We start from the raw sequence: 15,248 nt of genomic DNA, 5'->3' as shown, positions 1-15,248 counted from the left end.
ACAACATGACAAGTTGTGTAAGAGCTAGTTGGGGATTTGTTTTTTTATCTGCTGCATTTTGGGAGGTAGAGATACTAATTTCTTGGCCTTTCAGATGTTTTCCTTTTCAAGAGCAATCTAGAAACTGAAACCCTTTACTGTTATAATAACCGGAATAGAGGCTTTTGGGGGTCTGTGGATGGGAACTATTCCAGAAGCCCAGGGGGTGCAGCAGTGGGAGCTCTGGAGTGAGGCCCCCAGGCATTCCAGAGAGGTCTTTACCTTCCTCTAGTGGGGAAATGGGGTCTGGGAACACAGTGTCTGACACGGGCGATATAGACCTTGATGAATAGGGGAGGATTTAGTGCACAGGCATGAGGATGTAGGCATTGAGCCCGTGTGTCTGTGTTTCCCCAAGAACTATATGGGATGCCCCTGCTTTCAGCTTCTGTTTAAGTAAAGCTGAAATCTATATTGGGTTTACTTTGCATTCTACAAAAGCCAAAAACAAAACAAAACAAAAAAACAAATGGCAAAATGTAAGCAAAGGACTTGTATGGCTGCTGTTCATTTTTTATTTAAAAGTTGCCAACATGAAGTGTGTTCCGTTTAAGAGGAGTATTAGGAACCTGGTTGCATAGCTTTTTATTCTTCCTATATTAAAAATTACTATGATAATCTCTGTAATTCTTTATGCAGTTCTCACTTTCTCTTGGATCTCAGAGCACTTACCAGCCAGGGCTAAGGAATCTTTCTCTCTGTGAGGTATTGACAAGTATCAAAAGCTATTCTTGTCAGATAAGGGGATTTATAGAGAAATCTGAAATTACCTAGAATTGTCCTCTGAAGACTGGAAGAGTGAAATATATTAGGGATCCTTGACTTGCACAGGAAACGGATGGCGTGGGGGAGGTAGCAGGGATGGTAAGAGTTGGTATATGGCCAAAATGTCAACTAGGAACCTACCCTGTGAGTAATAGGATGTCTTTGGTGCTACTGGTGGGAGTGTAAACTCGTACAAACTCTTAAGAACAAAATTTGATTTTATACACATATGCCTATATGTATGTGTATGATGTGTACATGTATGTGTGTGTATATATCAAGATACTTCAACATTTTATATCCATTAACCAAGCAGTTCATTTGTCAATCTCAAAAAAATATGAAATATGGCAAAATATTCTGTGCATTATATATATCCATCATAGTTTTATTTATAGTAATGAAAAGTAGAAAGCTTAAATGCAATTGAGGAATTGTTCTGCAAGGGACAGTTCATTTAGATGATGGACATTAAGATGGACATTAATAGAGTCATTAAGCTTGTTTACAAATAGGGAAATAAGGAAAGAATTGGGAATTTAGTACAGGAAACAGGAGGGAATCCTTGTAGGTTTTTCCCTCATACCTTTAAACACAGACTCCTCTACATGCTCCTGGGAATCGTTCCTTTATCTACCCCACTCCTACCTGGATTCCTCAACCTTCTGTTGCTACCCGAACACTTGAAGTGTTGATGCCTCTGCTCCCTAATCCTGGTGGTTATCTTTTTGGATACAGGTTCAAAAAAGACCCTCTGCACTATAACTTCCTATTCACTGGACTCTCTGGAGAGCAGAATTCCCCCTGAGGAACTCAGCCATATGATCAAGCCACGTCAAGGGGTACAGGGGGATGCCTTTCTGCTAAAAAGCTCAGCTCATTAAGATTCATTAATTTATTTTCATCTGAAAAACTGCATTCAAGTGAGGTAGACTGATCATTTCAGATTTGAAGGGAATATTTAGTTCAACCTCCTCATTTTGCAGATAAGGAAACCGAGGCCGGGTGCTGTGCCCACAATGGTGTCCCCCGTTATAGAGGAAGGTGGGGGAGAACGCTGGCTTTGCCCTTTATAGTGGTGTGACTTTGGGGAGATCATCTCCCGAGAGTCTTGGTAGGTCACTTGTAAACTGAGGACACTGTGTAAAGTGCTCAGCAGCGTGTCTGCCACATGCTAAGTGCTCAGTCAATTTTAACTATTATTATAAATGATAACCAATAACAGTGAAAGTTAGCAGCCATTACTTTTGATTGTTTTTACTTTAGAGAAAGGACTATTCCTTCTGTAGTTATCAGAACAGTTTTAGGAAGTACAGCTCTCACCACTTTGGGGATATGGGATAATTAGACAGTGTCCCTACAAGGAGGACAAAAAGCAATGATGGGACGTTTGCAGTTAGGGTAGAGTAACACACTTCTGAATCCTGTAGTTAGAGTCCTTTGCAACAAGCACATTATAGTGCAGTGAGCCTCTTTTGACAGCCTCGTATTTAAAAGCTGGTATTAATCAATGGATAAATTAGGGTCATTACTGCAATTGCAAATGGCCTCCTCCGTTTACAAGGTAATTAGTTTCAAGGAGTATTTAAGTTGAGAAACTCCCTTTGATCATTTTAAGACTATTTGCTGATCATTTTTCTTGATACAGTAATTAGTAAAATGAAAACTGGATAAAGCAAGACATGTGTCATCTATCGTTGAGGGAAATTTATCTTCCAATGCTATAAATATCCAGAAATAATGCTTTCAGGTATTAATGCTTAAAAATCCCAGTGCAGTAAACTATCTGGCATGGGGTTATAATAAAATATATTTTTTTATTTCATATAGATTGTTAATAAATCTTGAATTATAGGGAAGAATAGAGAATCCTCCAGATGAGGTCACCTTGTCCTATGCGTGTAGTACAGTGGTTCTCATCCTGTAGGTCGTGGCCCACAAGAACTGTATTAAAGGGCTGCGACCTTAGGAAGGTTGAGAACCACTGATGTAGTAGGTCTTTGGAAGATAAATGAACTTAGTGTTATGAAAAATTATACACAAAAGGGGGGGTGCCTGTGCCTCAAAGGAGTAGGGCACTGGCCCCATATGCCGGAGGTGGCTGGTTCAAACCCAGCCCCGGCCAAAAAAAAAACAAACTGCAAAAAAAAAAAATTATACACAAAAGTAGAATAATATAATGAATCCCAAATCTCCAGTTACAACTGACATTTTAGCATTTTAACTTCTTTAATTTTATATTTGTATATTTTTCTTTGTATTGAAAATCTTGGTTTCTAGTAGTATTAATATAATTAGTTATTTGTTTTACCTACAGCATATAGAAATAGTTTTAAAAATAATACCAATATTGCTACTGAATATTGGTATTCAGCAGTAATACTGAAAAAAGTTTAATTCATTGTACTTCTCTTTGTCCTTAGACTATCCAAATAGTATTTATTGTTGAGATACTATATTCTGAAGACCTTTGAATCTTAATTTTTCTCCATATACTTATGTCACCAATTTGAGATGTTATTGGATTCATTTGTTTTCAATCTTTAGTGGCTTTTCAAAAAAATTTATTATATTTTGATTATCTAGAACAGGCATCCTCAAACTACAGCCTGCGGGACATATGTGGCCCACCTAGGACATTTATCCAGCCTGCCGGGTGTTTTTGCTGCTGCTGCCTGTCCTGCTTAGCAGCCAACTCGTCCCGGGGCCCGCAGTCTGGCCCTCCAACGGTCTGAGGGACAGTGATCTGGCCCCCTGTATAAAAAGTTTGAGGACCCCTGATCTAGAACATATGATTTCAAATTCAAAGCTGTTGATATGGCATATTCTTAGTTGTCTACCCTGTGTCATCCTTAGCTGTTTATACATTTTTATTGGTTTTAGTAATAAAACTATTAAAGATTTTATTAGTAATCTTTTCAGTATTTCTGTTTTGCGAGTGTAACTATGTATGTATTTCAATCTACTTCCTAAACCTCTATATAAAGTGGAGCATACTATATTTACTATTCTGCATATTGGAGTTTTTTTTGTTTGTTTCTTATTTTAAATTCTTTTCAACGTAGGGACAAGTTGCAAAAATAGGATAAAAGATTCCAGTTCACCCTTTGGGTTTCCCCTCTCTCCCTCCCTCTTGTCCATCCATCCATTTATTCACACGTATGCACACACATAAGTTTTTTTTTTTAAATGAACCATTTGAGAGTGAGTTGCAGGCATGATGTGTCTTTACCCCTAGGGACTTTAGTGTGGATTTCCTAAGAATAAGAATATTTATCAGTCATGGTACAGTTGTCAGATCAGGAAATTCATGTTGATACACCAGCATTATCATATCGTATTAAAATTTTACCACTAATATCTTTTGTAGTAAAACAAAAATAATTTTTGTTCTGATCTAGGATCCAGTCCAGTCTTACATAGCACTTCTAGTTGTTAGGTCTCCTTAGTCTTCTTAATTTGGAATAGTTACTTAGTTTTTGTGTTTCCTGACTTTAGTTTTGGACCAGTTATTTTGTACAGCGCCCCTTATTTGGGGTTTAGCTGACATTGTCTCATGATTAGATTCAGGATTAGCATTTGGGACAGGGAAGCTACAGAAAGGATCCTTCCTTGTATCCTTCCTAGTACATCGTATCAGGAGGCACAAGATATTGGTTGCTTTGTTATTGGAGATGCTAACTTTCCTAATTTGGTTAAGGCATGCCTTTTTTCTCCCTGTTATTTTTGTTCACTTAACACTGCGAGGTTGATACTGTGCATTTTACAAGGGTACAAATTAAATCGACTAAGGGTAGAATATAAATGTCTTAACACAATAACTAAGAAAATGCGGGGAAGGCTGTGTTAACCAGTTTGATGGAAGTATGTCTAATTGTATATAAAACCAGCACACTGTACCCCATAATTGCATTAATGTACACAGCTATGATTTAATAAAAAAAAGAAAATATGAGGTTGAACAAATTAAGTGTGCAAACTCGTCCTAGAAAAAGGGCCCCATATCTCATTGCTGAATATCACTACGGGCACCTTTAAGGTTCTCCCCTGGGGAGCTATGCACTGATGCCAGTGCCTAGTCCAGTTTTTTTTTTTTTTTTTGAGACAGAGTCTCACTTTGTCACCCTTAGTAGAGTGCTGTGGTGTCACAGCTCATAGTAACCTCAAACTCGTGGGCTCAAGTGATTCTCTTGCCTCAGCCTCCCAAGTAGCTGGGACTACAGGTGCCTGCCACAATGCCTGGCTATTTTTAGAGATGAAGTCTTGCTCCTGAGCTCAGGTGATCCACCCACCTTGGCCTCCCAAAGTGCTAGGATTATGGGCGTGATCCGCCATACCCGGCCTCTAGTCTACTCTTTATAACAATTTGAAACTCTTTTTCTGGAATGGCCATCAGAGCTGTTGTTATATGAGATCTGATAATTAAGTTCATCCTAGAGAAAGCACTACACACCTCACTGCGGAATATCACTATGGTCATCTTTGAAGTATTCCCTTTGGCTGTCTGGTGATCCAACACTATTTATTAATACCAACTTTTTTCTCCACCGAATGGAAACACTATCTCTATTCTACACTACATTTCCACATGCAGTTTTTCGTACTTTTATTATGTTGCATTGTCTGTCTTTGGGGACATACTCATTCAGCTGAATTGTTATTTCTATTCACACAACAATCTCTGTTCTCCTGTGGTTTAATTCTAACCAGGAAGTATTCATTCCTTTACATATTTACAAAAAGTTCATCATGCCAGAATGAAATATTTAATGACATTAAATATTGATCATTGTCTTCATCATGATTGAACACCTTTTAATGAAAACTCAAAAATATTTGTATCTCAAAGCTAAGTTTATTTGTATACTTTTTTATGTAAATGGGGTAGATTTTTCTGTTTTTTCATTTATATTCTTTTCTATTCTCTACTTATTTACAATATAGATATTTAAGAATCTGATGTTTGCAAAGGGATTTGTTAGCATAGAGTAGCGTAAGAATTATACAAATGGGAAAAAAACTATTCCGTATCTTAACTCCTACTTCCTCTTATTATCTGAAGAAATCACTTTGAGCCGAGCACTTTCTGAACCACCAGGGATCAGGTGCTGCCTGTGAGCAAAGCCTGGGATTTCCCTATCAGCTGCTTAGTTTGGTGGCTGTTGAGTCACTTCGGGGTGAGTTCTGATGAGGCCCTGGATAATTTTTCCTCGTCTTAGGAGGTTTTCCTTAGGCCCTGATACCCTCTCTAGCTTGCTTTTGCCCTTTACTCTGCACACAGGGATTCACAAAGCTTTGAAGGAATACATTGTTGTACGCTAAATATACCAATTTTTGTGAATGTTCTTGTCATCTTATGCTGAGGAGTTCTGAGTCCCCAGCTAAGCTTTTCTTCCCTTGTGTTGTCTGTGTTTTCTGTACATTCATACTTTAAGACTCAGTGTAAGCCCTAATCTGACCATTCTGTCTCTGCAATCTATTCTCCTTAGAATGTTCTTTCTCCTAATTTGGCTTGGGTCACACATGCCTGTGTTATTGTATAATCGTTTTCTCTAGGTCACCTCTCCTCATTGAATAAGTAGGGCTGGTCTCTTTGCCATCCAACCTCATTTTAAACATCCCCAATTATTTCCCACCAGCCCCCAGTGCATACTCCCTCCTCCGCACAGACTAGTTCTGTCCCTTTCACAGATACCCAGTGTTTTCCTACCACTTTGTCTATATTTTCCTTGCCTGAATATCCTCTTTTGCTTCTTTGTATCTATTTATCCTAATAGGCTTAGCTCAAATGCTGCATCCTCTGAAGCTGTCCCTGATCTCTGCTTCATTAGCACATTGTATAGTCCCTTAGAATTCTTAATCTTTGCGAGGATGTGAACTCCTTGAGGTTGATGATTCTATTTTAACAAACTGTCCTATCTCTTGGTAAGCTTGGTGTTAGGTCCACAGCAGATCTTTACAATGTGTTGAAAAAAATGAATGAACCCAACTCTTTCCCAGCAACTAGGGCATTGCTGTGTCTTGCTCCAGCCTTCCAGAACTCTGTTTCCTCTTTTTGACCTAGGCAGTGAGGACACTAACATTCGCTGGGTGAATGGATTGTTGATTGTCAGAATCGCCTAAGGAATTTAAAACACTACCCATTCTCAGGCCTTACTCTAATAGTTTGGATTTGGCATCTACAAATTTAATCCCCCTCCACCCTTTTATAGATAAAAGAAAACTGAGACTTAGGGAAACAGATTTAGAAGAAAGACTTATTGTGAGTAAAGCAGAAATGCTTGCCTGTTTTCTTATTATTTTCTGCAACTACGGGAGTTTCCCCTCCGAACTTCTATGGTAGGGATCAGTGAATATGGTGGGAAGTGTTCCCTCGCAGTACTCACGTGCGTTTTGTATTTGGACATCTGAATGCCTGCTTGTGTCCTGTGCTGGCTGCTAGCTGTGGGAATGCAAGGGGTCTTTAGGCTTGGGGGCTTTCAATGCAGTGAGAAGCAAATAGATGAGTAAATAACTTCATTAAATTGTACCTGATTCTGTGCCAAGTGATAAGGCACAAGAGGACAGAAAGGAGAGCATAGTAGAGATATTGGGGTCTTTATTTTATTAGCTGTTGAGTGAGGTGGGCCAGAAACAGTTAAGCTTGTGATTTCCCGTGGAAAGAGCCTTCCTGTTTAGATTGGTAAACAGGCTGATCCAAAGTGCAATGTCCTTGCAGGGACATTTCCCTGGGAGGTTGGAAAGTATTCAAAGGTGATTTGATTTAGTTGCTTTTCAAGCTCAGCAGAAATAGCCCTTTTAATGGACCTTCTGGACCATTCTTTGGGCTCCAGTGTTATCAGTGGTATCTGGAGGCATTTTTAATGATGTGATGAAGATAAAGAGTGTGGCGGGAAAAAGCCCCAGAGAGGGAGTCAGCGTATCTGGCTTTTAATTCTTGTACTGCTGTGAAACTTCGGGCAAGTGTCTGTATTTCTCTAATCCTTAGGCTTCTCATCTGTGAAATGGGGCAATGTTGTTTGCTTGTATTGTGGGATTATTAATGGGCTCAAATAAGGGAATGTGTGAAACACTTTAAAACTATAAACCACACCACAAAGGGGCCTTCAAATGACTATCAAGAGATCTAATTTGGTGGTAATGGCACATGTTTGAGTCCCAGAAATGTGATGCCTAGGTCTGCACAGGAAGGTGGGCTGACCCATTCGGATCATGCTGGAGAATTGCGGGAAGCTTCAAAGTACAATTCCTGGGAGGGTGAAGGTCATGGGACACCTGACTCTGCCAAGTACTGTGTGTACTGCACCAGATATAACGCTCCCTCTAACAAAAAGTGATGGCATCCTTGGACTCTTTGGGAAGGTAAAGCATGTTGGAGGAAGCACAAGTCAAATTCGCTTCCTCAGGCAAGGGAGTCCGTGGGAAGCTCATGATGAAAGACTTACATCTGGGGAGTTTAGGGTAGAGATGGATGCCTGCAAATGTCAAATCATTTTGTAACCCCTTTGATCAGATCACAGGAGAAATGGCCTTGGTAGAGAGATAAAGTCAAGAGCTTCAGAGATAGTGAAAAATAGGAGAATTGCCGTTGGACAGAATTATCTGATGGGGTGAGATCCTGGGAATGGAAGGATTATTATTTAATAATACCACTTAATCTCTGCTCATTAAAGCAATATGGAAAGTCATGGTAAACTTGTTCTGAAACTCAGTCATTGGTATAAAATACTCTTATGATGACATTATAGGAATCTACAGCAGAGCTTTCCGGCCTACATCATCTCCACATTGATTCCTTCAGCCCTGTCAGGCCGTGAGTCACCTCTCCTGGCCTCCAGACTCCTTCCGTTACCCCAGGCAGCAATGCTCTGGGTGCAGTGATGGGCAAAGATCAGCTTCTGCAACCAGACTTCTCGTCTTTTAGAGATTCCTCACCTTACGGGAATGTGCCCTGGCTTCTTTGTTTGCTCTGGCTGTTCCATCCCAGCTGAACACTTTTTTGGTCTTTTCCTCTGTGATCTCTTTTCACTTGACAGCCAATTGAAACTTTTGTGTCTACAGGTCCAGTGTGATAGTAATAGATGGGATATTGTGAGATTCTGTGGAGGCCACGATATCTGAGTTTATTTTTTGGCAGCTGTTTACCTAAAATATTTTCCAGGTGGTATGCTTATAGGAGTTCACTTAATTTGTCTGTATTCTTGGTGTTTCATCTTGGGAATTTTGAATTAAGCTGTACAAGCAAAGGTAAGCCATGATTGGGTTATGCTTTCCTAATTTTCTTTTTTAGCCTTACCAAATATTTTGGCCTATAATTATCTATTATCTGTATTATCCATCTGTTCTTGCTTAGACCCAATTCTGGTAGGTTTCATGGTTACCATTGTGCCTGAACCCAGAAACCACTCTTAAAAGTCTATAAATAGTGTTGTACCATCTTTCTGTCTTATTGTCCTCAAAGTATGATATTTTATATAAACTGGATTTTAGAACACTCCTTTTTATAATCTGGCAACAGTATAAATTGTTGGTGTTTATTTTTCTTTTCATTTCACATGATAGATTATTCTGTTCAATTTTAGCTTTTGGATGACTCATACATTGTTAGCATTTTGCTGTGGCATTGGGTGGTCTTTAGCATTTTATTGGACTATTTTATAAAACATCACCAAAGAAATATGTTGCAACTGGTATTTATTGCCTTAATCTTATTGTCTGCATTGAGAAGTTGCTAACTAAATGTTTTCTTCAGCTTTTCCTTAATTGCAGTGTGGTTAATTCCTCTCAACTGCAGGAAGCCAAGGTATTTATAGATTGCTGTTATTATTTTTGTGGTCAGCAGAAGTCATCGGCATTCACCCAGTGCCAGGAGTATGCTTGGCGTGAAGTAGGACATACAATTAGATACAATTCCTGCCCTGTGAACTTGATGTGAGATGAGTTAAGCAGAGAGGAGGGAAGGAAGATATTTTCACAAAATTGTTATCTCTTCTAAAATGGAAAGAAAATGAATTTCAGTTCAAAAGGACACCTTAGGAATTCAATTAAATAGATTAGAACACAGGTGACACCTCATCAGGGCAGCATTTATGCTAAATTATACAAATCTGAGGAGTGAGTCACAGCAAATCCAGATATGATGGAGAACTTACCTCAAAGCAAACTATAGTGGTGCTGTAAGTGGGGAGAGAGGAAGGAGAATGGGGGGAAAATGCTGAGATGCATTTTAAGGAAGGTTAAAGTTAAAGGTATCCTGAAAATCACCCTGACTTCGTCTCCTTCTCTCATGGCCACATCTGATCAATTTCTAAGACCTGTCCCTCTTAGTTCCCAGATATCTCCTCATACTGTTCTTAATTTTTTTTGCTCCTGTCTCATCTTGCTCCCTCCAATCCATCATCCATGAAGCACCCATATAAGTCTGATGATCAAGGTTAGTCAAAATCCTTAAGTGGCTGCTGGTGCCTTGGAGTAGCAATACTAGGCCCTCATGACCTGACCCTGCCTACCTGTGCGGCCTCATCTCACCTGGTAGAGGACTTGTAGCATCTGAACACACCCCAGCAGGCCAGGCTGAGTTAACTCTTAGTATCTTTGCATGCTCCAGCGCTTGCCTAGAATGGGCCCCTTCTTCTTTTTCCATCTGACCAATTGTTCATCCTTCAAATTCAAATATTGTCCCCTTTGTGAATACTTCTGACCTGCACCCGAGTGAATTAGGTGTTTCTGTCCTTCTGTGCTTCTGCTGGACTTGGGTGGCTAGAAGCTCCTTAGCAGTCACTTTAGTGCATCGTCACTGTTGAGTCACATGTCTTGTATGTGTACTGTTAGTGCTTATGCAGGTGTCACATCATGGTCATGATTGCTGACTGATGGAAGACTGGCTGGGTCACATCAGGCTGCAGGCTTCTCAAGGACGTTGTGTGTACTGAGTATCTGCACCAGTTTTTGAAGTTCTTGTACTGCAAGGGGGAAAGACAGGCCCCTTGGAATCATGGGAGGATGAATTTATTTCTCATTCTGGAGGGTTTCCAGCACTAGAGGACAGGAACAGTTGGTACAAATGTCCTGGATTTGTGGATATGATCTTGACGGGGGGGACACCTGTTCTGTCTGCAGATTTGGCATTTACTTTTGACTCTGAGAAACAGAAACAGAAACCTTCTGCATCTCTCAAGGGAGTGGCCAGGTCTGTACAGGGAAGTGGCAGACCCAGGTTCACTTTGTAACACAATTACTCTCACCACCTGGGAATCTGTCTTAAAGTGAGAGGGTGGCCTGGACAGTCCTGAACTCTGGAAATTCAGGGAGGGTAACTGAATTTCAAGACTGACAATGGCAAACAGGCAGACTTGCTTTTGAGAGCATCAGAGGTTTCTTCCTAAGTTTCATTTCATATGAATTGTCCATGTTACTTAAATTTGTTCAGGAATGAAATATCATAAATTTGATTCTTTTGTAGTGGGGACTTTATTTTTTTATTTATTCGAAAGTTATTTATATTCACCTCCCTGTGTATATGCACCTGTTGTGTAGTAGGGGATGTGATTTCAGTATAGAGTAACCACCTAGGATCCTGAGCTTCTAAGAGTCTAATGAAAGCTCTGTTATAAGAGCAAGTGAAAACAGTAAAACAACCTAATGATGGCAACAGATGCCACAGGTTGTTCCCCAAAAGAGGAAGGTACTGCCGTGAGCAGAGTGGTTATGGAATACTTTATACGAAGAAAATGAGATTTGAGCTGGATCTTGAAGGTGGGTGGAATTCGAAGTATAATAAAGAAGAGAGGTAGTTCTGGGGCAGAAAAACAGCCAACAGGAGAGGGATCCTCAATATTTTAGAAATTTGTGATGTCAATTTGACCAAGAGTTTTATTACTCTGGTCTCATGATCCTCTCACCTCCTGACTCTTATCTAACCTCTTCTGAGTCTTTGAATATCTGCTAGGTGCCCAGTTAGAAATGCGGGATATCACACTTTTCCTTTGGAGCACCGTTCTTGTGGGTTACTACATCTTATGGAAGAAACATAGACTCCGAAGCAGTTTTTAGAAATGAGAATGTAAAATTAGAACTTCAGATGCTGTCTTGCTGGTGTGACACCCTCACCCCCCGCTGCTTTCCGGGTGTGTTCTTTTTTTCTCCCATGCTGCCTTGGGCAAGTGGCTACCCTCTGCCTTTACAGTCAGAAAATTAGATGTCAGTTGATTTGCCAAAGTTTAAAGAGAACCTTAGTAAGATGATCTTTTGTGTGTGTCTGTTTTCGAATCGCTTCTCAGCTGGCTGTCGTATGATGGGAGCTGGCTTGGAGGAGCAGACAGAAGTACCTCCTGGCGTTTCTGGGATGAGTTCTGTCCTTCCAAAATGTGCCCTGGTGTTTTAGGAAGAGGTAGATTATGTCAGGCCAAGCAGAGTGCAACAGTTCTGAGTCTGCTGCTGAGGAACTGGTGATTCATAAGAAAAGCGCCTTGTACTTGTTCGTGAAGATTGTGTTCACCTTGGTACTTGATCTCTGAATTTCCTTTCTACCTCTGATCCTCTTGGGGCTTGGTGTTAGTGGTGCAGGTGGGAGCTGAGAGTTGGAGTCCATCTTCCTTTTCTTTCTTGACTTTGTTGCCGGTAGACACCCTGCCCCAGGTTAGGAGGCAGAGCGCCATTTGTGCTGGTGCACGAGCCTCCTGCAGCAGCTCCGCTAACCCCCGTTTTCCTCCATCCATCTCCTCTTGGTCAATTTCAGCCTCTCAGCCACATTAATAAGCTCATTCACAGTCTAGGCTACTCCTGCCACCGCCAGAGCTGTTGGTCTGTCCCTCTGCATTTCTGCAGAGCTATTGATTTGCAATCTGCTTGCACCTTAACTGGATTCAGGTTGGCGTGTGCCTCTAGAAGCCTTTCTATCTATTGATCGGTGCTAAGGGAACCTGCCCATCACTGAGGTTGCTAGGACTGCTGTCCGGGGTCGGTGGAATGTGTGACTGCTGACCAGGTTTTGCTTTGCAGTTGAGGTAGTTCAAGGTTACAGGGGCCCTTAGAGGTAAACTTTAGAACTCTGTAAAAGTCTCCCTATGAAGACCTCTTTCTGTCCTTTCTCTGCTTGATTTTTAAGCTCATTCTTCTTATTCAATCACCTGCCCCTCGTTCTGCTGTCCCACTGGTGAAAAACTCAGTCCTTCTCCTCATATGCATGTGTGTACATATGCTTATGTGTACACACAAAATGGGGTCTTGCTGTGTTGTTATGTACCTAGACTGGGAATTTCTCTTATGGGTGCTAGTATTTCTCTCCTCCTTTCATGCCCATTTAAGAATCCACAGACAGAACACCTTCTTTAATTGAAAGAAAGAAGCATCTGATGCCGTGATTGGCCTGGAGTATGGAGAGCTACAAGCGCTAGAATATGCAGGTGTGTTAGAGGGTGCTAGTGTGGCTGGTTCCTCGCATTAAATGTGACCCCAGTCTATTTTTTTTAAACTTTGGTAAAAACATAATAAGGAAAAAAAATTTGTTTGCTATTTGTATTTTGTCTTGTGTATTCTGTAACAAACAAGTAGTAAACGATTATGTATTCAAAAAAAATCGCACAGCTCTTGTTAAAGCTATATTGATAGGTGCTTTCTATTTTGGTTGCTGATCCAATGCTGTCTTTCTTTTTCTAATATTATTTTGTAATTCTTTTTTATATAGGAATATAATTGATTTTGCATAGTTATTTTGAAGTTAGCTACATTGCTGAATTTTTCTGTTGTTTTTGGTAACTTGCAAGTAACCTGGTAACTCGGAAGTAATGACATTTGTATTTTTTTACAAACCATTGGGATTTTTAAGTTGTCACAATTATACTAGCTAGGATCTTCAACTTTACTGGGAGTGGTGGTAATGAGTACATTTATCTCATAATTGATTTATCGATATTGCTTTTGTTTCCTCATAAAATTGATGTATTTATCCCCCCCCAAAATAAATAAATGTGACCCCAGGGTACAGAAAGCATTTGCAGCTCCTTTTTTTTTTCTTTAAATGTATAAGGTATTGATTTGGTAAATCATTCTATTGGTATAGCAAATATACATCGTGTATCAGTAGCTAGTTACTTGAACACTTAGCACCTTAAGACAGCTGTAATCATTTCCTATCTCATCGTTTCTTTGGTCAGATTTTTAAGGCATCACGTAACTGGTGGTTCTTGCTCAAGGTCTCTCAGGAGACTGCAGTTAGTCTGCCCTGCTGCTGTGCAGCCCGGCGGTGTGGTGATGGGGGATGTGGTTTTCCTTGTTTGGTTTTCTAAATGTGGGCTGAGTGGCCGGAGAGGATAAGACTGTGTGGAGATCGGTAGGAGGGGTTTGCAATTCTTGGAATTTGTATAAAAATACACACATTGATATTAATATGTGGTTATTAATAATTGCTATACCCTGGAGTAGCATTTTATTTTGTTCATTTGGCTCCCAGGTCTATCCTGGGCAGCTGGTGGGGGGAGAAGCTGGCGTGGCTGGGTGCCAGTTTTCAGAGGGCATCCCTGTGACCTTGGCACAGTGGGGCCAGAAGCCTGGGCTCCTGTCTGCCGGGGGGCCATCCCCAGGGGCTGCTCTTGCTCTCTTGGCACTAGTTTCTTCCTTCCTTTGCCCTGATTTCACTCAAGATCTGAGGCTTAGGAGAGGCTGTGTGCTTAGCTGGCAAGGTTGCTGGCAGCACTGACCGCAGCCTGGTAGGTCAGGAGTGTTTTGTCACCTGGCTAGTGAAACCATCCTGAGGGGAGGGAGGAGACACCACACCTAGGGGAACAACCAGGGCACGGGTTTGCCCAGGGTGGGGATGCCTGGCATGTGGGACTTTCAGTGCTAAAACCAGGACGGCACCAGGCAAACCGGAATAGCTGGTCGACCTAACTGTGCCTGGAGAAGCTTCCTGGTTGGCCCCCATCTCTACCACCCTTGCACCCGAGTGACTTTAAAGCTCACGGTTGGTAAGCATCTGACAGACGCTTCCTTGTGGATGAGGCTCTGCCTCAGGAGGAATTGCATTTCTCTCTGCCCTGGTGTCTGCCTCTCAAAGCCCAGATGGGTTTTGGCCTCTTCTTGGACACTCCCAGAAAGCAGGCAGGTGGTTGAAAAGACCACAAGGTTCTAACCACCAGCCTGCTGTATAACTGTGTGCATTGGAGGGTGGCTGAGGGACTGGGCCGGAAGCCACTGCAGCCTTGAGGCTTGCTTCCCGATTGTCTCTGTGGATAGAAGACCCTGCCTTCACCTAGCGACAAGCCCAGACTCAATCTATCAGGGCTTTACAGAATTCCTGTGAGCAGGAGAGGGTAGCACTGAGATGTTCACAGGTCTCAGGGCTAGAGGAGTACTGGGAGGTTGCTCAGCACTTGTGGGGTTTGCTGTGTTGAAAGGGACGCACAGACGGAGTGGTGGAACGGCTTTGTGTGCAGAGAGGACATGGG

At 41.3% G+C, this 15,248-nt stretch overlaps 1 protein-coding gene across 3 annotated transcripts in view; it reads left to right on the top strand.

Annotated features, from left to right (window-relative positions):
• LOC100944273 (carboxyl-terminal PDZ ligand of neuronal nitric oxide synthase protein) overlaps positions 1-15,248 on the top strand; it is a 291,887-nt gene that overhangs the window by 42,896 nt on the left and 233,743 nt on the right. The window contains exon 1 of one of the 3 annotated variants that reach the window (XM_023510769.1): positions 8,499-9,051. The exons of the other annotated variants lie outside the window; for them this stretch is intronic. The gene's annotated coding sequence lies outside the window, so the exon portion shown is untranslated. Of the gene's footprint in view, positions 1-8,498; positions 9,052-15,248 lie in introns of those variants that run through there. 3 annotated transcript variants of the gene reach the window in all.

Source organism: Otolemur garnettii, unplaced genomic scaffold (assembly GCF_000181295.1).
Source record: "Otolemur garnettii isolate 467f Iridium unplaced genomic scaffold, OtoGar3 scaffold00016, whole genome shotgun sequence".
Lineage (NCBI taxonomy): Eukaryota > Metazoa > Chordata > Mammalia > Primates > Galagidae > Otolemur > Otolemur garnettii.
The sequence above is the reverse complement of the archived record's forward strand: the minus strand, read 5'-3'. Positions and strand labels throughout refer to the sequence as shown.